We start from the raw sequence: 19,299 nt of genomic DNA, 5'->3' as shown, positions 1-19,299 counted from the left end.
CTGACAAGGCCCAATCAGGCTGAAACACGTGTCTGGGGTTGCTGTTGGTACTCTTGTTTAGAAGGGAATTGCCTGGCATTTTGGCACTGGACTGCCCTTGGGCAGGACAAAGACTGATATGTATTGGACTTTCTCTTCTGTGATAGGATGGTGATCTAACGACTCTGGTTGAGACTCTAACCTGGGATGCAGGCCGGTAGAGAGAAACTCCTAGGATCCCCCTCCTTGTTTGTACGTACCTTGAGCTCTACCTGGTTTTTCACAGAATGCATTCGGGAAAGATTCAACAAGATTAATTAAGTCTTCCTGTTTCTATTTAGTTATGTCTTGAGGTATAAGGTCCGTAGTATTAATCTCCTCAGGTACCAAGCACGCTAGAATAAAGGAGGTGGTGGCTATTGGATTCTCTTTCCATTCATTAGAAGGAGATTAACATGGTGTAAATGAGTCTTTTGTCTCTTATCGGGTTGTGCCACTCTATACGTGCAGATGCCTGTACACTCCAGGTTTTCATAAGGGCCATGCCACTTCGAGATAAGCTTATTCTCTGAAGTGGGTAAAAGACCAATACCTTTTGCCCTATGGAGAGGGAGCAGAAATCTACCTTTTTGTCATGAGCCTGTTTTGGTTAGCTTAGGCATTTTCCATATGGGTTTGGACTAACTTTCTAATTAAGGCCATGTGTTCTTTTAATCGAGTAGCTTTCTGGGATAGGGGTATGGTTGCCCTTTTCCTCCCAAGTCTTTCTGAGCATATCCAAGACATCTGGGGCTCTCAACCATAAAGAAGTTCAAATGGGGAGAATCCTGTGGATGCCTGAGGGGTTTTCCTTACTGAGAATGGCGCCCATGGTATCATGTGGTCCCAGTATTTTCCATCTCTGTCCACCAATTTAGTATCATCTTAAGAGTCTTATTAAATCGCTTCACCAACCCATTGGTCTGGGGGTGGTAAATAGAGGTTCTTAGGGTGGTGATATGCGATAACTTCTTTACTTCTCCCATTAACTTGCTCATGAAGTTCGTCCCTTGGTCCGTCAGGATTTCTTTAGGAAAGCCTACTTGTGAGAAAAAAGGTAGTAGACGTTTTTTTAGAATTTGTTGAGTAGAACTGCTTCTCATCAGGAAAGCCTCGGGGTACCGGGTGGCATAGTCCACTATTACTTTGATGTATTCTTTTCCTAGTTTCAATGTTTCTAATGGAGCACAGTGTCCATCCCTATTCAGGAAAAGGGGACTTCTATTATAGCTAATGTACTCAATGGAGCAGGAAGTGGAATATGGGAACTGGTCTTTTGGCAGATTTGACATGTTTGAAGGTAGTTCTTTATATCTGCATGAATGCCTGGCCAATTGAATCTCCCACTAACATGAGCTTGAGTTTTAGATTGCCCCAGATGTCTTCCTGTCCTCCTGTCAAATGGGAGTGTGGGATTTCTAGCACAATCCTTCTATGGGTTTTTGGTATTACCAACTGGGTTCTAATGAGACCTTACGCAGTTGTATCTCCCGGATACAGAAGACCATGCTTTAGGAAAAATAAAGGGGCTACCTTTCTTTAGCCCTTTGTTCTTAGGAATGGCTTGTAGGAAAGCCTAAGCGAGCATGGGGTCATTCCACTGGGCAAATGCTAAATCAGGGAGAAGAGTGGTGTCATCATCCCTATGAGATCGGGTGTCTATTTCTTCATCAGCCTTTTTTCAAAACCCTGGTCTCCTCTCTCGGTTTCCTCAACTTGTTTTATTTCCTCAAAGCATGAAAATACTACCTTTTCAAGAATTCCTTGGGCTATCTTGTCCCCGGGATTTACTTCAAAAGTGTTTTCCCCGTGGTTCTGGATCAATACCTTTATGTCACCTGTAAAATCTGGATCTATGACTCCGGCCAGCATGTCTATTGCAAATCTCCAGGCTAGGCCAAATTTTGGAGCCAGCCTGATGTAACAACTGGGTGGGGGGCTGTTAAGACTAAGTTGGTTGGAATGAATCCTCTCTTTCCTGAAGGGATTGTGGTCTACCTACTACTGCAAATATCAAACCCAATGGCTCCCTGGTGGAAATTGAGGGATCAAAGGCTTGTGTACTAAGCTTCTGAAAATTTAGGGTTCCCTAATTTGTCTCAATTGAGTCACATCCCACTGCTGACAACATATGATACACTTACTGCAACCATGAGCAAAGTAATCTTCTTGTAACTAAGACATTTTGCTGCAACAGCGCCTCAATGCCCTTTTGCTGTTAGTGTGCTTTACAAATGTAAAAAATAAATAATTAATATATAAGGAAGGCATGGTATCGCAATTATGACAGACACAAATTATGTATTTCAGGGGTGTTTTTTTTAACTATTATTGGGTTGCAAAAATACCTATCTAAACCTAAGTTCTAATGATGGGAGCAAGCTATAAGAATTAAAACAAAAGAAAACACTGTCCCAGTCATGTCCTGCCAAATAAAATGGGCCCATACTAAAAAAACAAATTGCTAAACCTTCCCCTAAAGAACAAGAAGTTGTGGGGTTTTGCAATGTATAAAGAAAACAGTGTAAGATAACCAAACGGTCCATGTGGTATGGGAGTTCAGGATTGCTGAACTATAGCTTCCCCTTCCACACGTTTCAGCATGGGACAAGGCGGAACAATATGGCACTTGGAGCACACTGACTTCTCTGGCAGCAGAAGGCAGTCTTTAGGATTCATCAGAGTCTTTCAGCATAGCGTCTCTAGATACATTCTAAAGTATCTTTCTTTCAACAGTGCCAGTATCAACACAACGAAAATAATAAAACTCAGGGTTCACTTCTTTCAGTCTCCCTCAGCCTGGCTAGGACTGTTCTTCCTTTTTTGTTTCTCAATGGAATCTCTCTCAGCCGGGCAATATATTATTAGCAGGAAGCCATGGCTGATTCCTGTCTACATCAAAATCCCTGTACGGCATAACTATGCACCACAGCTTCAAAAAAGTGATTAAGAAGGTTTACATGCATGACAAATTCAAATTGTAAACTTAAATCCTAGATTTAAATTAAAGGTATACACTTAGAAACGCTTCAAAATTTGAAATGTTGCCAATCCTACTTAGAAATAATGTACCAACTGACATTTGTCCCTAGTATCATGGTGACACCTGACTTTTTTTCCTGTGTGCTAAGGGTAACTGTATCAGGTGGTGCTTCAGTGATGGCCTGGCAGATGCATAACGGTATCCAGTGATAATGTTGCCTGGGAAATGGTCGCCAGGGTGCGACATTTTCCCAAATGTGCACTGCGACAAAAAAACAAGCACTTCCCCAAATTTTCTAGGACCGGAGTTAGATCAGAAAATTGTACCTGTCCTATAATATGTGGGGGAACGCTTTTAGGGGTGCAGGGAAAAAACTGCCTACCTGGTGACTTTTTCCCAAGGACATTATCACATGGAACCACAATAACTTGACTATTCACTGATGCTCTCCTTGGGAATCAGATGAACTCTTGGATGCTCAGATACATGTAATACTATGCATATCTCACCTGGTACATGCCAATTCATGAAGAAAAACGTGCAATTTCATCTTCAGTCAGATGTCAAAATGGTAGTCTCACTTGTGTGGTTGATAGCCACTGACGTTCTTAAAGCTTCCTGAACTATATATTTTTTATATCCCTCATCAGTCTTACTCACCTGCGGTTTCATGTCGGGTACCCTGACTTTTTTGTCCTTGGTGGGGCTGATTACTCCCGCCATGCTTAATTCATGCTGGTTTTATTTTCCAGCTCTAGACTCCCAAGTGCTGGTCTTCTGAGGAGGGTTATATTGCTCAGTTTTAGGTCTTGCACCTAAAACGCTGCCACCCGTTATTTTACTCAGGCCCTGTTTGCCCACCCCTTGGCTCTCCATATTGCTCTGCTTGAGATAATGTCTCCCAACGGCTTTTGTTGTCTTATCATGTGCTGTACTATGCTGCTATGCCTGAGTCATTTGTGGCCAGTCCTCAGTTTCGCTTAGTCTTCATTTGCTCCCAGGTATGCATCCTCCTTTATAGGTCATTTAGGTGTTCCTTTTAGTAGGTAATTTCTGTGTGCTCCTTTGTCCACTTCTTTCTTTTCCTTTCTTAGGTGCACACCTGTACTGACCTCTTGGGGGCCTGTAGAAGCAGTTTTCCACCAAGGTGGTCATCTGGATCATCAGTAAGACAGGGGCGCTTCAATTAAGGGTCCAGTCTGTTGGTTCATACGAGGTTAGGGTCAGTGCTTGAGTTGGTATGGATGTGCTTGTGCTGGGCCTGTAGTCATGATACCATTGGTAGGTACAATCTCCCATCAGACACTTGCAATAAGCATATATCCTTGTGTTTTTCCACGGTATGACTGGCAGTCTGGTGGATATTTTCAACAGTGGATCAGGTGATAAGGATGATGTGGAGATTGTTGTATGTATCTAATTGGATGAGTCACAGATGATTATCCGTCAACCTCACTGCTTACACTCAGGCACAGGTCTTTGGAATAAATCCTTTAACAAATCCATTGTTATTTCCTTTTTTGGATTATGCAGTAAAGAACACTGCACATACATCTTTGAATCAACATTTAATAACGGATACAATCAATACCAACTATGCTGTTTTCATGGCCCATCTTGTAAGAGTATCTGAGGGTACAGGCAAATAAATGCAGACAGTAACAAGATTGCAGTATCCTGCAAATTTGTGTATGCTTTTGAAGAATGCTCCCTTTCAAAAGTCCTACGGAAGAAAGCTCGGTGGCATGCCGTATTGAATAAGAATAGCCACACCAGGGGAGCTGGTAGTGTCAGTTGGATCTAAGGTCTTATTTCCTTCATGCATGATCTAACCTGGAGGAGGAGGGAGGTGGTAAACATATGAACCCCTATTTTGAACCCTTTTTGAAATACATATTTCATTGATGAGCACAGGGATACAAACTAGGAGTGAAAGTAAACCAATTGAAGAAGGCGAATATATTTTTAAAGGGGTCCCTTATAACTGAACATTTCTCCCCTCAGTGAAATTGATTTGATCCTACATAAATATATTTGATCTCAGATATTGTCCCTTTGAAGGAGGAATTTCCACACTCATCGGCTAGTCCCTAACCCCTCACAGAGTCATCTGATTCTGAGGTAACACAGGAGTAAGCAGAATTTGCCATACTCAGTTTTATCAAAGGTTAGAGACATTGGCAAGGAGAGGTCTTTCTTAAAATCCCCTCAAAGTCTCTGAGGTAGAGGGATGTGGTGACTTTGGTGGCGATGAAAGAAAGGAATACGTGCCATCACTAGGAGGTCTGGATCTAGTTCCATGTTCCTAAAACAACTGAGATTGTCAGGATTAGTTAAAGCCCATCTGACATAATTTGGGAACCTACATCTATGCTTGTACCCATCCCTGTCTTGTTTCAGGATGGAGTGGGGCAACTTTCCAGAATGGTACTGATGGACACTTATATTAAATCAGGAAGTAGCATAATTTAAAGGTGGGATATGGCTTGCTTGCACCTGGTTGTTTGTTTATTTTATTTATATAGCGCACCTGACCCAGAGGTATCTGGGCGCTTTAGGTAAAGGAAGTGGTTAAATGATACAATTACACAGTGGTTACATGATACAGTTATAAAGACAGATATCAGATAATGAGTTCAAATAACAGATGAGAAAGCGAGGGTAGGTGGGGAGCATAGGAGGGTGTGTGATACGAAATAGGGAAAGATGTATACATGAGGTAGGGGTGTAAAGAGAATTTTCAGGTGTAAGGTAAGTAGTGATTAGGTTTTATTCAGTAACCATGCAATGATGTGACTTCTGAATTTTTCAAAGGTTTGAATAGTTTTGATGTCCTGTGGAAGAGTGTTCCATAATTGGGCAGCTAAAACCGGGAAACTGGTTCTGCCAGTGCTTTTTAGGTTGTACCTGTGCACCACCAGGCAAGATGTGTTAGTAGATCATGTGATTCTGGTTGACAATTCCATAGTGAATTTGTCTGTGAGATATGGTGGGGCTTGGTGGTTCAAGGCTTTGTTGGTAACGCAGATGGTTTTTAAGTCCATTCTTTCTTGTATGGAAAGCCATTTGTAAAGCATTCTGGTTGCTGATAGGTGCTCTCTGGTTCCCAGTCAAAGGATCGACAACAAAAAGATCGACGGGTCAAAGGATCGACACAAAAGGATCGACGGGTCAAAGGATCGAATTTCTTTTTTCTTTATTTTTTCACATTTATTTTTTTGGGGGGTCCCTCCCAACCCCTGTTTTTGTTGTAAAAACCACTTTTTTCCCTAAACGAAAACCCCAAAAAATATATATAATTAAAAAAAAATGTGATCCTTTGACCTATCGCCCCTTTTGTGTCGATCCTTTGACCCGTCGATCCTTTGAATTCGATCCTTTGACCGGACACCGTGCTCTCTTCTAGGTATGTTTAGTGCAGCTCTGAGCGCATTATTTTGCAGAACCTGTAGCTTGTTAATTATGGATTGATTGGCGCCTAAGTATAGGCCATTGCAGCAGTCTAGTTTTGACTGTATAAGTGCTGTGGCAAGTTTGAGGCAGCTGTTAGGAGACAGTTGGGGTCTACAAGCCCTGATCAGCTTGCCCGTGTAGGCGGTGGCTGAGCAGTCATATTAACCTGTTTGGTTAGATTAGTGTTGGCATTGAGGTAGAAACCCAGCATTTTTACATCTTTGGCAATGGGTATGTTGTTCCCATCGATGAGGATGATATTGTAATTGGGACTGAGTTTCTGAAGGTTATTGGGTGAGCCAACTAGGAGCAGCTCAGTCTTATCATCATTCAGGCAGTGGCCGTGTGTGGTCATCCATGCCTGAATGATGGTGTAGACTTCGTTAATCCGGCAGACATCTATGTCGTAGGTGCCTGATAATGTTAGGAGTATCTAGGTGTAATCTGCATAGTTAGTGCAGGTGACACCCAGATGGTCCAATTTGTTGAATAGGGGCTTTGTAAAGATATTGTACAAAGTGGGCGATACGCAGGAGCCTTGTGGGACACCACAGGTGATGGGGATCGGATTAGCCGCAGCTATGGGTGAAAAGACCCGCATGGTTCTGTTTGTGAGGAAAGATTGAATCCACGTGACAGCGCAGTTGGTGAAGTGTGCTGCCAATGACAGGTGGTTGCATAAGATTTTATGGTCAACTGGATCAAAGGCTGCCGATAAGTCTTAAGAGAAGTAGGATGGCAACTCTACCTTTGTCTTTTATTTCATAGATCTTGCTTTTGAGGTCAACAAGGGCAGTTTCCGTTCCATGTCGGGGTCTAAAGCCAGATTGACGGGTTCCTAGTAGTTGATTATTCTCTAGATATTATTCTCACATGGCTCCTGCAGTTTTGAAATAGATAAACAATATTCTCAGAATATGTGGGTATAGTTTCGTATAGAAATTTCTTAAAGGGCACCACTGATGTTTCAAAACCTATTGTATTTGGATTTAAGCAAGTATTTGGTGTACACCAAAACCTGAAATACTATATCTCAGGAACCAAAATGTATATGACAACTGGTAGAACCCCACACATCTGAAGGTGTGATTGCGAGAGCCATTATTTCTGCTGTCAACAGAATCAACCCTGATGATGAACACAATGTCCAAAATGCATTGACTACTGATTCTGCCCCTCAAGCAATGGTGAAAGGAGAGCCACAATAAAGATGTTATTAAGAAACAAAGCTAACAGGATTTGCCTTCGTAATAATGTATTGAACTGCAGTAGCATACAATACAAAGGTGTCACCAAAGGTGTCACCAATGGGGTTCTGCTGTCATTTAAATATAGCTTCCAATGAGTGTGCTACTTTCAATCTATACATGTGTGCAATGGCCAATCTATATATACAAGCACAGTTTGCAATTTACCTGTGTGAAATTTGCAGTCTCCATGTATTTCTTGGCTGGAGATGTAACCTTCATCAGTCAAAATGTATAATTATACAGCATTCTTGTCCTGTCACATTACATATAACTCTGCATGGGAATTTCAAGATAAGGAACTGCAAGGTTTTAACACTTTACACAATTCTCTATGAATAGAATGACTTTTCTGGGTTAATTTTGTTTTCTCACCAACACATCATTATGACTAGATTTACTCTGGTTGCATAAATTGTGCATGATATGATATTAGATGTTAGCTGTCGACTATGCAATAGCCTTTGTGAGTCGATGTTGAGGTAAGTCAAGGATTCTGTTTAACAGTGCTTCATTTTGCAAAACCGCAGTCAACATTCAAATGCAGAAAATGCTTACTATTTTAAACTGCTCCTCTCAATACAAAAATGAATATGGTTGTAAGGAAATAACATTTCACTTTGTGTTCATTGTAAATGGGAACACATAGGGCTATACATATAAAGCCAGACCTGTGTTGCTGTTATTGAATTAGATTAACCAGGATTCCAAGTCCTTTATTCTCTGCATGTCTTTTACACTGGACAGTGTATAGGGACATTTTGGAGTTATATTTGGGGTTTGTCATATCTACATTTGAAAATGGGATTGTTGTTTTTTGAGAATCATTAAGGAGTTACTTCCTCATCATGGGCAACTAGTTGTCTTTAACCCACTTTTCAATATGTGCGAGGGCTTCTCTCTCTACAGCCTACCTGTCTGCAACCCAGTTTCCAAGGGTTTCAGTTTTCGTCGGCCATCTAGTTGTTTCCAAGATCCTTACAGCTTCATCTCCCCATATTCAATTTTTCCTAATCATGTGAGCAGGCAACTACATATTGTTTATCTCTGCCCAGATCTAGCCACAGAGGTGTGGTTTTTACCAGTCTCCTGACAAAATGGAAGGGGTACTTCCAATCCTCATTTAAATATGTCAGTCTTGTTTTTGGTGCCTTACTTTGGATGTGAACATGCAACATTATTAAAACGAATATTATCAAATTCTGTAAATCAATGCAAATGATCTTGTGCGTGAACGGTCGCACTGTGATAACACTTTGAGCAGTTATATGTTTTTCCCATTTATCTTACACTCTTTACATGGTACCCTATGTAAATGATTACATGGTTTGGTAGATATAACTTCTAGCTACAAAATGCAATTTGTTTTAGATAGATCAAACCTAGCATCACAGGGTTACGATTATTATATTAATGATTACATATTTGGATTTTACATGCTTCCATTAGCTTTCTATTCACTTTTCAAAGCAGAGAAATGTTGGATGCATCCTATAGAGAGTACCATTGATTATTTTCCTTGATATCATTGTGTCCAGGCAGAATTCCTTTGCTGTGCACGGAATTAATAACCTCTCTGTCAAGCCTTAATGTTTATTATTATTATTTTCTATCAGAGGTCTGGAGTTTCATGCATTATGACAAGTTCCTTTGAAGTTCAGGACCCAAAACCATCTGGCAGTGCATTTATGGGCTATCTCATTAGAAACCACCATCAGCACATTAGATCAATGATTCTGTGTGGGCTTCATATTTTGTAATATTGTATTCCTGGACTGCAGATTCTAGTGGGAGGTGAATTCTCCAACATTTTGAGTTCTCCTTAGCAATGGAAATGTGTCTGGTCCATATCAACTTCAAGTTTCAAATACCCTATGTTTTAAAGTGAACTACAGATATGGTTGAAATAAATAGAACTTTGAATACTGGTTCCTGTATAACGTTGCTTCTCACATTTGTTTCCTAGTGAAATTGAACATTTGAAAATACAGTGATTTATAACACACAGCCAGTTTGTAATTCAAGTACATTTCTTTAGATTTTAAGCTCTAAACACATGTCCTTAGGCCTTCTGAATTCTTTTGGGATGTAAACGCACTCCAGAGTTCTGGCCTTTACCTTGTCCATATGTTTTTAACATTGATTTAGGCAATAGTTCAATCAGCGTGCACATTCCTGTTGTGCCTTTAACATATAAAATCAGGCTTTGAAAATGATCGTAATCCATAAATCACTATTACAATATATATAGGGTGTGCCAATTTATTAGTATTTACTGGGGTGCGCTTTTCATCATTGTTGCAAGCAAAATGTGCACTCCAACACAGAGCAAATGTATTTAGGCAATGCCTCTCTCACTCTATAAGGAAGTAACCACTATGCATTTAGCTTATTCCATGGAAATAACATTTGGCTACTGTTTTTCCTGTGAGTTTGAAATTGGCGCCAATCACTTTTCTGATTAGCATTCAAAATCTTAGCTACCCACCTTTTAGCATAAAGTGTGAAACACATTTTAATGCCACTGTGCCTATTGTGTTATAACACAGGAAATACCTATCTGAGGTATTTACCATGCAAGTATGTATGTGTTATTAAAATGAACTAACACCCCATGCCAGCAGCATTGCAGAAAATCTCTGATCCAACTTGTGTAGCAACGCACAGGCTGTACCACCAATTCGGAGGCTGATGATGGGCTGCATTGTTATAGCGTGATCGAGACATGTTGAGTGGCTGTGATGTGAAATGATGGTGATGAGTACAACACTGAAAACATTGGTAGCTCTTGTGATGGAGGACCATGAGAAGGAGGACCTACATCTCTGGACTGTAGGTGATCCCTTTTGGGATGTCTGAGTAACAGATATTTGACTTGTCTCTGTCTAGAACACAAATAATACAGTACCGGTGCTAGTAATACAGGCTGTTTTTTGCTGGTGGGGCCTGATTTACCTCCAGCTCTTAGCTGAAGGTAAGTCAGTTGACCCCCACCGGCAAACTTGTAGTTTGGCTGTGCGGGAAAATTGGCGGTCAAGAAATGACTGCCCCTTTTTTCCCACGTGGCCAACTGTATTCCTCACTCATACTGAGTACGATCATCTCCCTTTCTCGTTTTTGCTCCAGCCTGTGCATGATCACCCAAGCGATTTAAAAAGCCTGCATCCTGCTCTTCATGAGTAAAGGGATGAGTAATAGCTTAACTGCATACTGTGCCCCACACTACTAGTGTTGAGCGTAGCAGTTCCGCAGAGCACAGTGCCCGATCTTCACACTACAGGACGTTCTACGCCCTGTTCAATGAGCATTTCTGCCACCGATAACACCCTCGCAACAGACCCGCTGTGGCAAAGCCCACGCAGGCCAAGGCTGCGGTTTTGTGTGCTGCAGCTCCACGGAGCACGCTCCCCGATCTTCACTCTACATGACATTCTACGCCACGTTCGACATGTATTTCTGCCACTGATAAAACCCTTGCACCAGACCCTCTGCAGCAAAACCCGCACAGGAAAAGGATGTGGTGTTGTGCGCCACAGGTCTGCAGAGCACGCTGCCCAATCTTCACTCTACACAATGTTCTATGGCACGTTCAATGTGCATTTCTGCCATCAATAAAACCCTCACACCAGACCCTGTGTGGCAAAGCCTGCGCATGCAAGGGCGCAGTGGTGTGCGCCGTAGGTCTGCAGAGCACGCTGCCTGATCTTCACTATACATGACGTTCCATGCCACGTTCGATGTGCATTTCAGCCACCGATAAATCCTTTGCACCAGGCCCTCTGCGGCAAAGCCTGCGCAGGCCAAGGGAACTGTGTTGTGCGCCGCAGGTCCGCAGAGGACACTGCCCGATCTTTGCTCTACATGACGTTCTACACCACGTTCGATGTGCATTTCCACCACTGATAAAACCCTTGCACCAGACCCTCTGCAGCAAAGCCAAAGCAGGCAAATGGCACAGTGTTGTGCACCATGGGTGTAAGGCGCCACTGAAATGGAGCCGCAGAACTCTACCACTACGCATTTCATCTTTCTAACTCAGCGGAACCCCCTCCCCGGGGACCAGTAAAGCCTTCAACAGACCAGAGGACTAGTTCCACACCCGCAATCAATGCCCTGCCATCCCCAAGGACGGCCGCCCCTGATCCGCAGGTAAGCACCCTGGTGCCTCACCCCTCAGCACCTCAGTACCTCTCCACTCCTCTCATGATCCATATGCCACCTCCCTCCCCATCATCAGCGTGCCACCCCAATCTCCACCATCGCCATGGTCCACCCAATCTGTATGAGGAACAGCCTGGACACGCTGCACACTAGACTCTTCACATTTGAACCTCACCTTGCATCACAATCACTCAGCCCAATGCAAAAACTCAGCCCAAGCCCTTTGCAACCCAAATTCCTTGACTTGCCCATTGCTACGCAACCCCAAATCTCCATGAGAAACAGCCTCCTCAGGCTGCGCACCCGACTCTTCGCATGCAAACCTCAACTTGCATCGCAATCACTCAGCCCAATGCACCAACTCAGTCCAGGCCCTTCGCAAACCGAATTCCTTGAATCAGCCATTGCTACGTACCCCCTAATCTCCACAAAGAACAGCCTCCTCAGGTTGCGCACTAGACACTTTGCATGCAAACATCACCTTGCATCGCAATCACTCAGCCCAACGCAAAAACTCAGTCCAGGCCCTTCGCAACCCGAATTCCTTGACTCTGCCATGGCTACGCACCCCCCGATCTCCACGAAGAACAGCCTGCTCAGGCTGCACACTAGACTCTTTGCATGTGCATCTCATCTTGCATCGCATTAACTCGGCCCAATGAAAAAACTTAGTCCAGGCCCCTCGCAACACAAATTCCTTGACTCGGCCACTGTTACCACCCCACAATATTTACAAGGAACAGCCACCTCAGGCTGGGCACCAGACTCTTTACTTGCACACCACTCCATGCATCTCAGTCAATCGGCCCACTGCAAAGCCATGGACCAGGCTCTGTGCTACCTGAAATCCCTAATACGACCATTGCCTCGCCCCCTCTGACTTTCAGGAGGAACGGATTCCTCAGATTTCACACCCAATTCATCCCATCCCACGCTTCCCACTCCACGCTGCTCATCAATTGCGAAATCCACAAACATGCAAGCCCGCGAGTCCCAACTGCAAAGCCATCAACTGCGCACTTATTAATGCAAGATCAGTAATGGCCCACACAGCAGATATCCTTGACATCATAACATCCAACAACCTTGATCTGCTTGCCATCACGGAAGCGTGGCTCAATCCCGCTGCTGGCCTAACCCTCTCCATTGCCATCCACCCTAGTTTCACCACCCTCACCATCCGAGTCACGAAAACTAATGTCATCCCCATTTGTGAATCCCTACTCACTAAGATCTCCATGTCGCCCACCGACTCCATCACACTCCTCCTTGTCTATCGTCCACCTGGCCCTGGGCCCACCTTCAAAGACAACCTAATGCAGAGTATCTTCACCTCCATCAAACTCAAGTCCAAAACTATAATCCCTGGGGACCTCAAGCTGGCCTCAATGACCCAGCTGACACCTTGGCCACCAGCGTAGTCTTGGCACTTAACTATGCCGGCTTCGTACAACGCTCTCTCTCGAGCCCACCCACAACAAAGGCCGAACCTTGGATTAGTTAAATGTCCTCTACTGCAACATCCCACCCGTTACCTCCCCCTGCCCATGGTCAGACCACTGCATCATAGCATTTGAAATCCCCCATTCAGAACGCCCCTGGCAAGCTCACTCTGCCAAACCTGAATGCATGGCCCAGTGCACCAAAAACCGCAATCCAACTAACCTTGCACTGCTACTTGACACCCTGGTACACGCACCATCCTCAGTAACAGACCATGCAGCACTAGTTGACCTCTACATGCTATATGTCGCACAAGCAGTCAACATGCTCTCCCCCCACAAACTCAGAAAAGCCAGACCCTCTCTAAAAAAGAATGCCTGCTTCACGCCTGAGCTCATAGAAATTTGCACCAATAAGCACACCACTGAGGTAGCCTGGATAAAAGATCCCTTCCCTGCCTCGAAAGCCCCTTTCTCTTCCCTGGTCAAAAACTACAAAAAGCCTGTATTCCTAGTCTCTATATGGTAGAGGAGAGGCACAGAGGACCCCAGCCAAGATTCTCTATTATTGATAACGTAGTCGAGCAATCAAAGCCTAGCTTCTAAGGAGGTGATGCGGGCTGGTTCTTAAGTACAGTGTAGTCCCCAAATACCCACAAAGAATGTCCACACACTGTATTAGTTAAATTAGGTTCAATGTTATATACACTATCGCGATAATACACTTTGTGCTCTGACAATTCTAAAATGATAAATATATACAGTTCTAGGTAGTGCCACTATTACTCTGATTCCATTAAAATGCATCAACTGTACTTAGTTCAAATAGCATACGAATCAGCACAGCAACACACTATCAACCACAGACTTAGGAGGAAAACAAGTTGGTTAGACAACTGGCAGAATACTGAGTCTCTACCATACCAGTTCTGTATGAGGATCCCCCACCTGGGCAACCTGTAAATGAAGATGCAATACAAGTCCAGTCCATATATTGTCTATTAGAGTCTTATCTTCCTCTATAGTTTTGCAACACTAGTGTACCTTGTGTTGTAGAGTTCCTCGGTGGGGAATCGACGGGCCCTTCTTGAGTGCTCTCCGTTTCAGGCAGGAGCCATGGGTCATCGAACTTCAGAGATGAAGAAAGGGTGAACGTTGTCATGGAGGCAGCAGCTTTGGTCCATGAGGTGCTCATAGACAAGTGATCGAAAATGTCCTGCAACAGGAGAGGCGTGCGGTGCCCCTCGATGACAATGATTAGTTGCTGCAAAGGTTAGTGAACAACTTTGACTTAGCAAGGGCATCAAGTCGTCGACGTCTGGTGTCGGCGAACCGGACGTGACCACGGCTGGCTTCAGTAGCTTCGTCGGTGTCTCTGAGGTCTTCGGGTGGCAGGAAACCCACCAGCGTATTCTCCTCGGTTGTTGGCGGCCTTGACTTTCTCCGGCAGGACAAAAGCAGTGACGATGATTAACAAGGGAGTCCTTGGATCAAATGTTCTTAGGCAACAGGAGCATGGTGGCTCCGGTCAACCAGGGTGGTCTTAGACGTTGGACGGCTGTCCAGTGCTTCTCTTCGTGATTCTGCAGCGGTCCCCGCTTCTGGTCAGCAGCTTTTCATAAGTCTGTCTACCAGGGAGCTTTGGCAAAGATCAGCTGGATTACAATGGTTCCTCGTACCTCAGGGAGAGGTCTCCTTACCAGGTCCTCTCTTGGATCAGTTCTTGAAGGCACAGCAACTTTCAGATTACACAGAAGGGAACAGCAGTTCACCCCTTTCCGGCTCGGCTTGGAGAGTAAGCATAAAGTATCGACTTCAGCTTCTGAACGATTTCTAGCAGTGAGAGGCCCCCAGATATACTAGTTGATCTCCCATTCATTCTGCTGGGTCACACTCAGGCAACCAATCATTTAGAAGGGCTTTCAGGCAGTCAGTCAGCCAATTAGGCATACAGTGCTTTCAGGCCATTCTTTTCCATCCAGACACTCACAACACAGAATGAGGATTCGGAAAATACCACGCCATTCAACACTACACACTGCATTCATACCAGTTCCGGGCAGGGTTGTCTCAGTCATTGTGTCAAACACCAGATACTAGATACCCACAACAGGAAATGTGTATTCGTAACATACTCCATTCACCCAGGTCCCACCCCACGGGCATACCCACAACATACGGTCATTGAGAAGGCTCCAATCAGTCTGGTCGGCACTTCCCCACACCACCATATATGGAACTTCCACCCAACAGCCAGTCAGCTTCAGGAAGAAATGGTAACAGGCGATAGAGAGCAAGAGGCCACGGGTGCGATCTTGTCTCTATCAAGAATATACCGATTCCAATGACAGGGCCTGAGCATCCCAAAATGGAGGACGCTCAGGGCACCTGTCACTACAGCTCGGAGCTGCCACCAGCCCATACCCTGCTCTGTGGGCCACACACAGGTGCCCAAAAACATACACTAGGAGTACAGGGTTGTACTCCCACGCACGGGTGTCATAAGGGTATCCCAAGGGTCTATTCACCAAACCAAAAACAGGAGCCACAACACCAGGAGTCCCACATGAACTCCTGGGTGGAAAACAAGTCAGAACACATGATACAAAGCAGTAAAGGACAAGGATACGGAGGCCCTGTCCCTCGGATGCATTTCCAGCATCACAACACCGCCAAAGCCAACAGTTAAAATTCTAGAATTAGCAATGCTTCATCCAACTCCCAGGAACTGTTCACCATCCTCTGAGAACTAGAATCTCCCCACACACCCCCTCCAGCCAGATCAGACTCTAGACGGGACCTGGGGCAAAAAAGTCCAAGATACCCTAACTGCAAAGATGAACTCCCTCAAAGTACAAATCGCTGTCAAACCACATACCATGCTCACCAAACCATCACCGCCCACAGTACCAATCCCCTCATGGTCCCACTCAGCACCACGTTCAGCTTCCACCACGCCTTAAACATGGACGTCTCCAGGATACCCAAGAGCCTCAAGCCATCACACTGTAAGGTGACCTCTGTCCAGCTACTATAATCAAAGACTTTGCGAAGACACTCACGCCCCTCTTCACAGCCATTATCGATGCATCTTTCTCCACCAACTCAATGCCAACTTCCCTGAAGGAAGCACGTGTCCTACCGCTACTCAAAAAACCTTCCCATGACCCATCCATCCCAACAAACTACTGCCCCATTACCACAGTTCCCTACCTCCTGAAGATCCTGGATTGTGTTGCCTACACCCAGTTCCAACTCCATCTAGAGGAAAACCATATTCTGGGCACTCACCAATCAGCATTCTGCCCCAAGCATTGAACTGAAACTGCCCTACTAGATCTAAAAATACAAATCGATGCCATCAAAGACACTGGCAAACTGACCCTCCCGATGATGCTAGATTCTCTGCAGCATTCAATTTGGTAGACCACCAAAGCCTCTGCTCTCAACTCACTTCAACAGCTAACTTCTCACCATCAGCCTCTGACTGGGTAAGTTCCTTTTTAGCTGACAGATCCTCCCGTGTTTTCATGAACGCCTTCTCTGCCAAACTCACTCCTGTCACTTGTGGAGTCCTCCAGGGTTCCTGTCTCTCCCCCACTCTCTACAACATTTACACTAAACCCCTCTTCGACCACCACAACCTTCTAGGCATCTCATACACAAACTATGCTGATGATAGGTAGCTCCTTATCCCACATTCTGGATCCTATGCCCAGGACTCAGCAACAATAAACACCATCTATGAGCTCATTCAAAACTGGATAGCCTCCCACCAACTTTGTCTCAATGACGAAAAAATTGAAATCCTCATCGGCGGCTCAATCCCAACACTGCGTAACATTGATCCATCCTACAAAGAATTCACCATTGATGGTAACCGCATCACCACCTCCACCACTGGCAAAACCTTGGCGGTTTACCTGGATGCCAACCTCAACTTCTCATGGCACATGAATTCAATTACTTCAGCGGCGGCCTACACAGCCAAACTGCTTCATGCCAGCAAGCTATTGTTCTCAACTCCTAACCGCCTTACAATAGCAAGAGCCATCACTGGAGCAAAACTCGATTATTGCAAGGCCTTATTACTGGCACATCCGAACGCAACCTAAGTAAACTCCAGACTACCCAGAATAATGCCCGTCGAGCGACCATTGGCCTCTCTAAATTGGACCATATCTCGGAAGCCAGGAGAGCTGCACACTGGTTTCCCACCCGAGAACAGATTAAATTTCAAACATTATCCCTGGTCCACCGTTATCTCTCTAACATTGCCCTGAACTACCTTTCATGGTATTATAGAGAAATACACCCCTACCCGCCCTCTGAGGTCGTCCAAATCTCACCACCTGAAGACCCCCAAATTCAACCGGCTCTCATCAGGGGGCAAGAGCTTGGGTCATGGCAGCCAAACTTTGGAACAACCTGCCACTTACTCTCAGAAAAGAACATGCCTACTGGACCTTTTGCAGATACCTGAAGACGTGGCTATTCAACTAACTATGCCCCCACTAAGACTATTGCATCCCCCTCAGCCTTGCCCCACCCCGAAATCGCTGAACTTGCAGGCCTGGCTCCTGCAGCGCTAGAGTTTGGGGGATACGACATACCGGCCGACTGCAGAGAGGTTCTTGCAAAGGCCAGGGCGTCCTCGACTCTTAAATGCTACGGACACAAATGGAAGAGGTTCTCTGTCTGGTGCCACGCACAGAAGATTAACCCTCTACGGATTACGGCTCCCCAGGTACTGCCGTACCTGCTGACGCTGGCCAAAGCTGGTCTGGCACACGCGTCCATCAAGATTCATCTTGCTGCGATCTCCCGATACACCAGACCACGGGGCGGACGTCCTTGTGGTCTCATCGTCTGGTGAAAGAGTTCATGAAGGGACTGTTCAGATCGTTCCCGCCGGTGAAGGCTCCGGCCCCGGCGTGGGAGCTCAACGTGATGCTGACCAAGCTCATGGGACCTCCGTTCGAGCCTCTGCACTCGGCCCCGTTGAAGTTTCTGTCGTGGAAAACAGTGTTTCTTGTGGCCATCACCTCCGCACGACGGGTGGGAGAGATCCAGGCCCTTTCCTGCAAGGCCCCGTACTTGACTTTTCACGACACAAGGGTAGTGCTCAGGACGCACCCCTCCTTCATGCCCAAGGTGCCGTCGGACTTCCATCTCAACGAACCCTTGGTGTTGCCTGTGTTCTTCCCGTCGCCTTCGTCGCCAGCTGAGAGGACTTTGCACTCGCTGGATGTGGCAAGAGCGCTGAAGTTCTACGTGGACCGCACGAAGTGTTTTCGGAAGACGTCACAACTCTTTGTGAACTTTGGACCTGTCCATCAGGGGAAGGCTCTCTCGAAGGCTTCCATCTCCAGATGGCTCTCCGGCTGTATCATGTGCTGTCACCGGTTGGCAAACCGACCGCTGCCTGGCCGTCCGAGAGCCCATTCCACCAGAGCGATCGCAGCTACCACGGCGTTCCTATCTGGTGTGCCCCTGCTGGACATATGCAGGGCTGCTACGTGGAGGTCGACCGGGATTCCAGGGAGGAGTCCAGGGTCGGCCAAGCAGTGCTGCGCAACCTGTTTGCCTGAGGTGAGCCTGGTGAGGAGGTAAGATGCTTAATGTTGAGTTGATGTGATGCTTAATGTTGAGCCTTTGCCACCTCCCGTGGTTGTGCATGTGTGTACTGCTATGTATTCTTTATTCATGAGCATGTGAATCCATGCCAGACCCCATGTTGTTCTCCAGCATGGGTCTGGCATGGATTCACATGCGAACCCTCCCGCCTATCCCTCTGCGGCTCTTCACTTGGTTATACTGCCACTTCACGTGCTTCCAAATCTGAAGATGGCTGCCAGAGGCGGTGCTTAGGTAGAGGGCAGTCATTGGCTGTGGTCAGTATGATGCAGAGACCAGTAAGTGGAGGTAGGGTGGGCTGGGATAGAGATCAGAAATGAAACTGATACTGGTTTTTTCTTTACCGAGGATTCCCAGC

Source organism: Ambystoma mexicanum, chromosome 7p (assembly GCF_040938575.1).
Source record: "Ambystoma mexicanum isolate Mex_15411 chromosome 7p, UKY_AmexF1_1, whole genome shotgun sequence".
NCBI classification, from domain to species: Eukaryota; Metazoa; Chordata; class Amphibia; order Caudata; family Ambystomatidae; genus Ambystoma; species Ambystoma mexicanum.
This window is presented reverse-complemented; position numbering follows the sequence as displayed.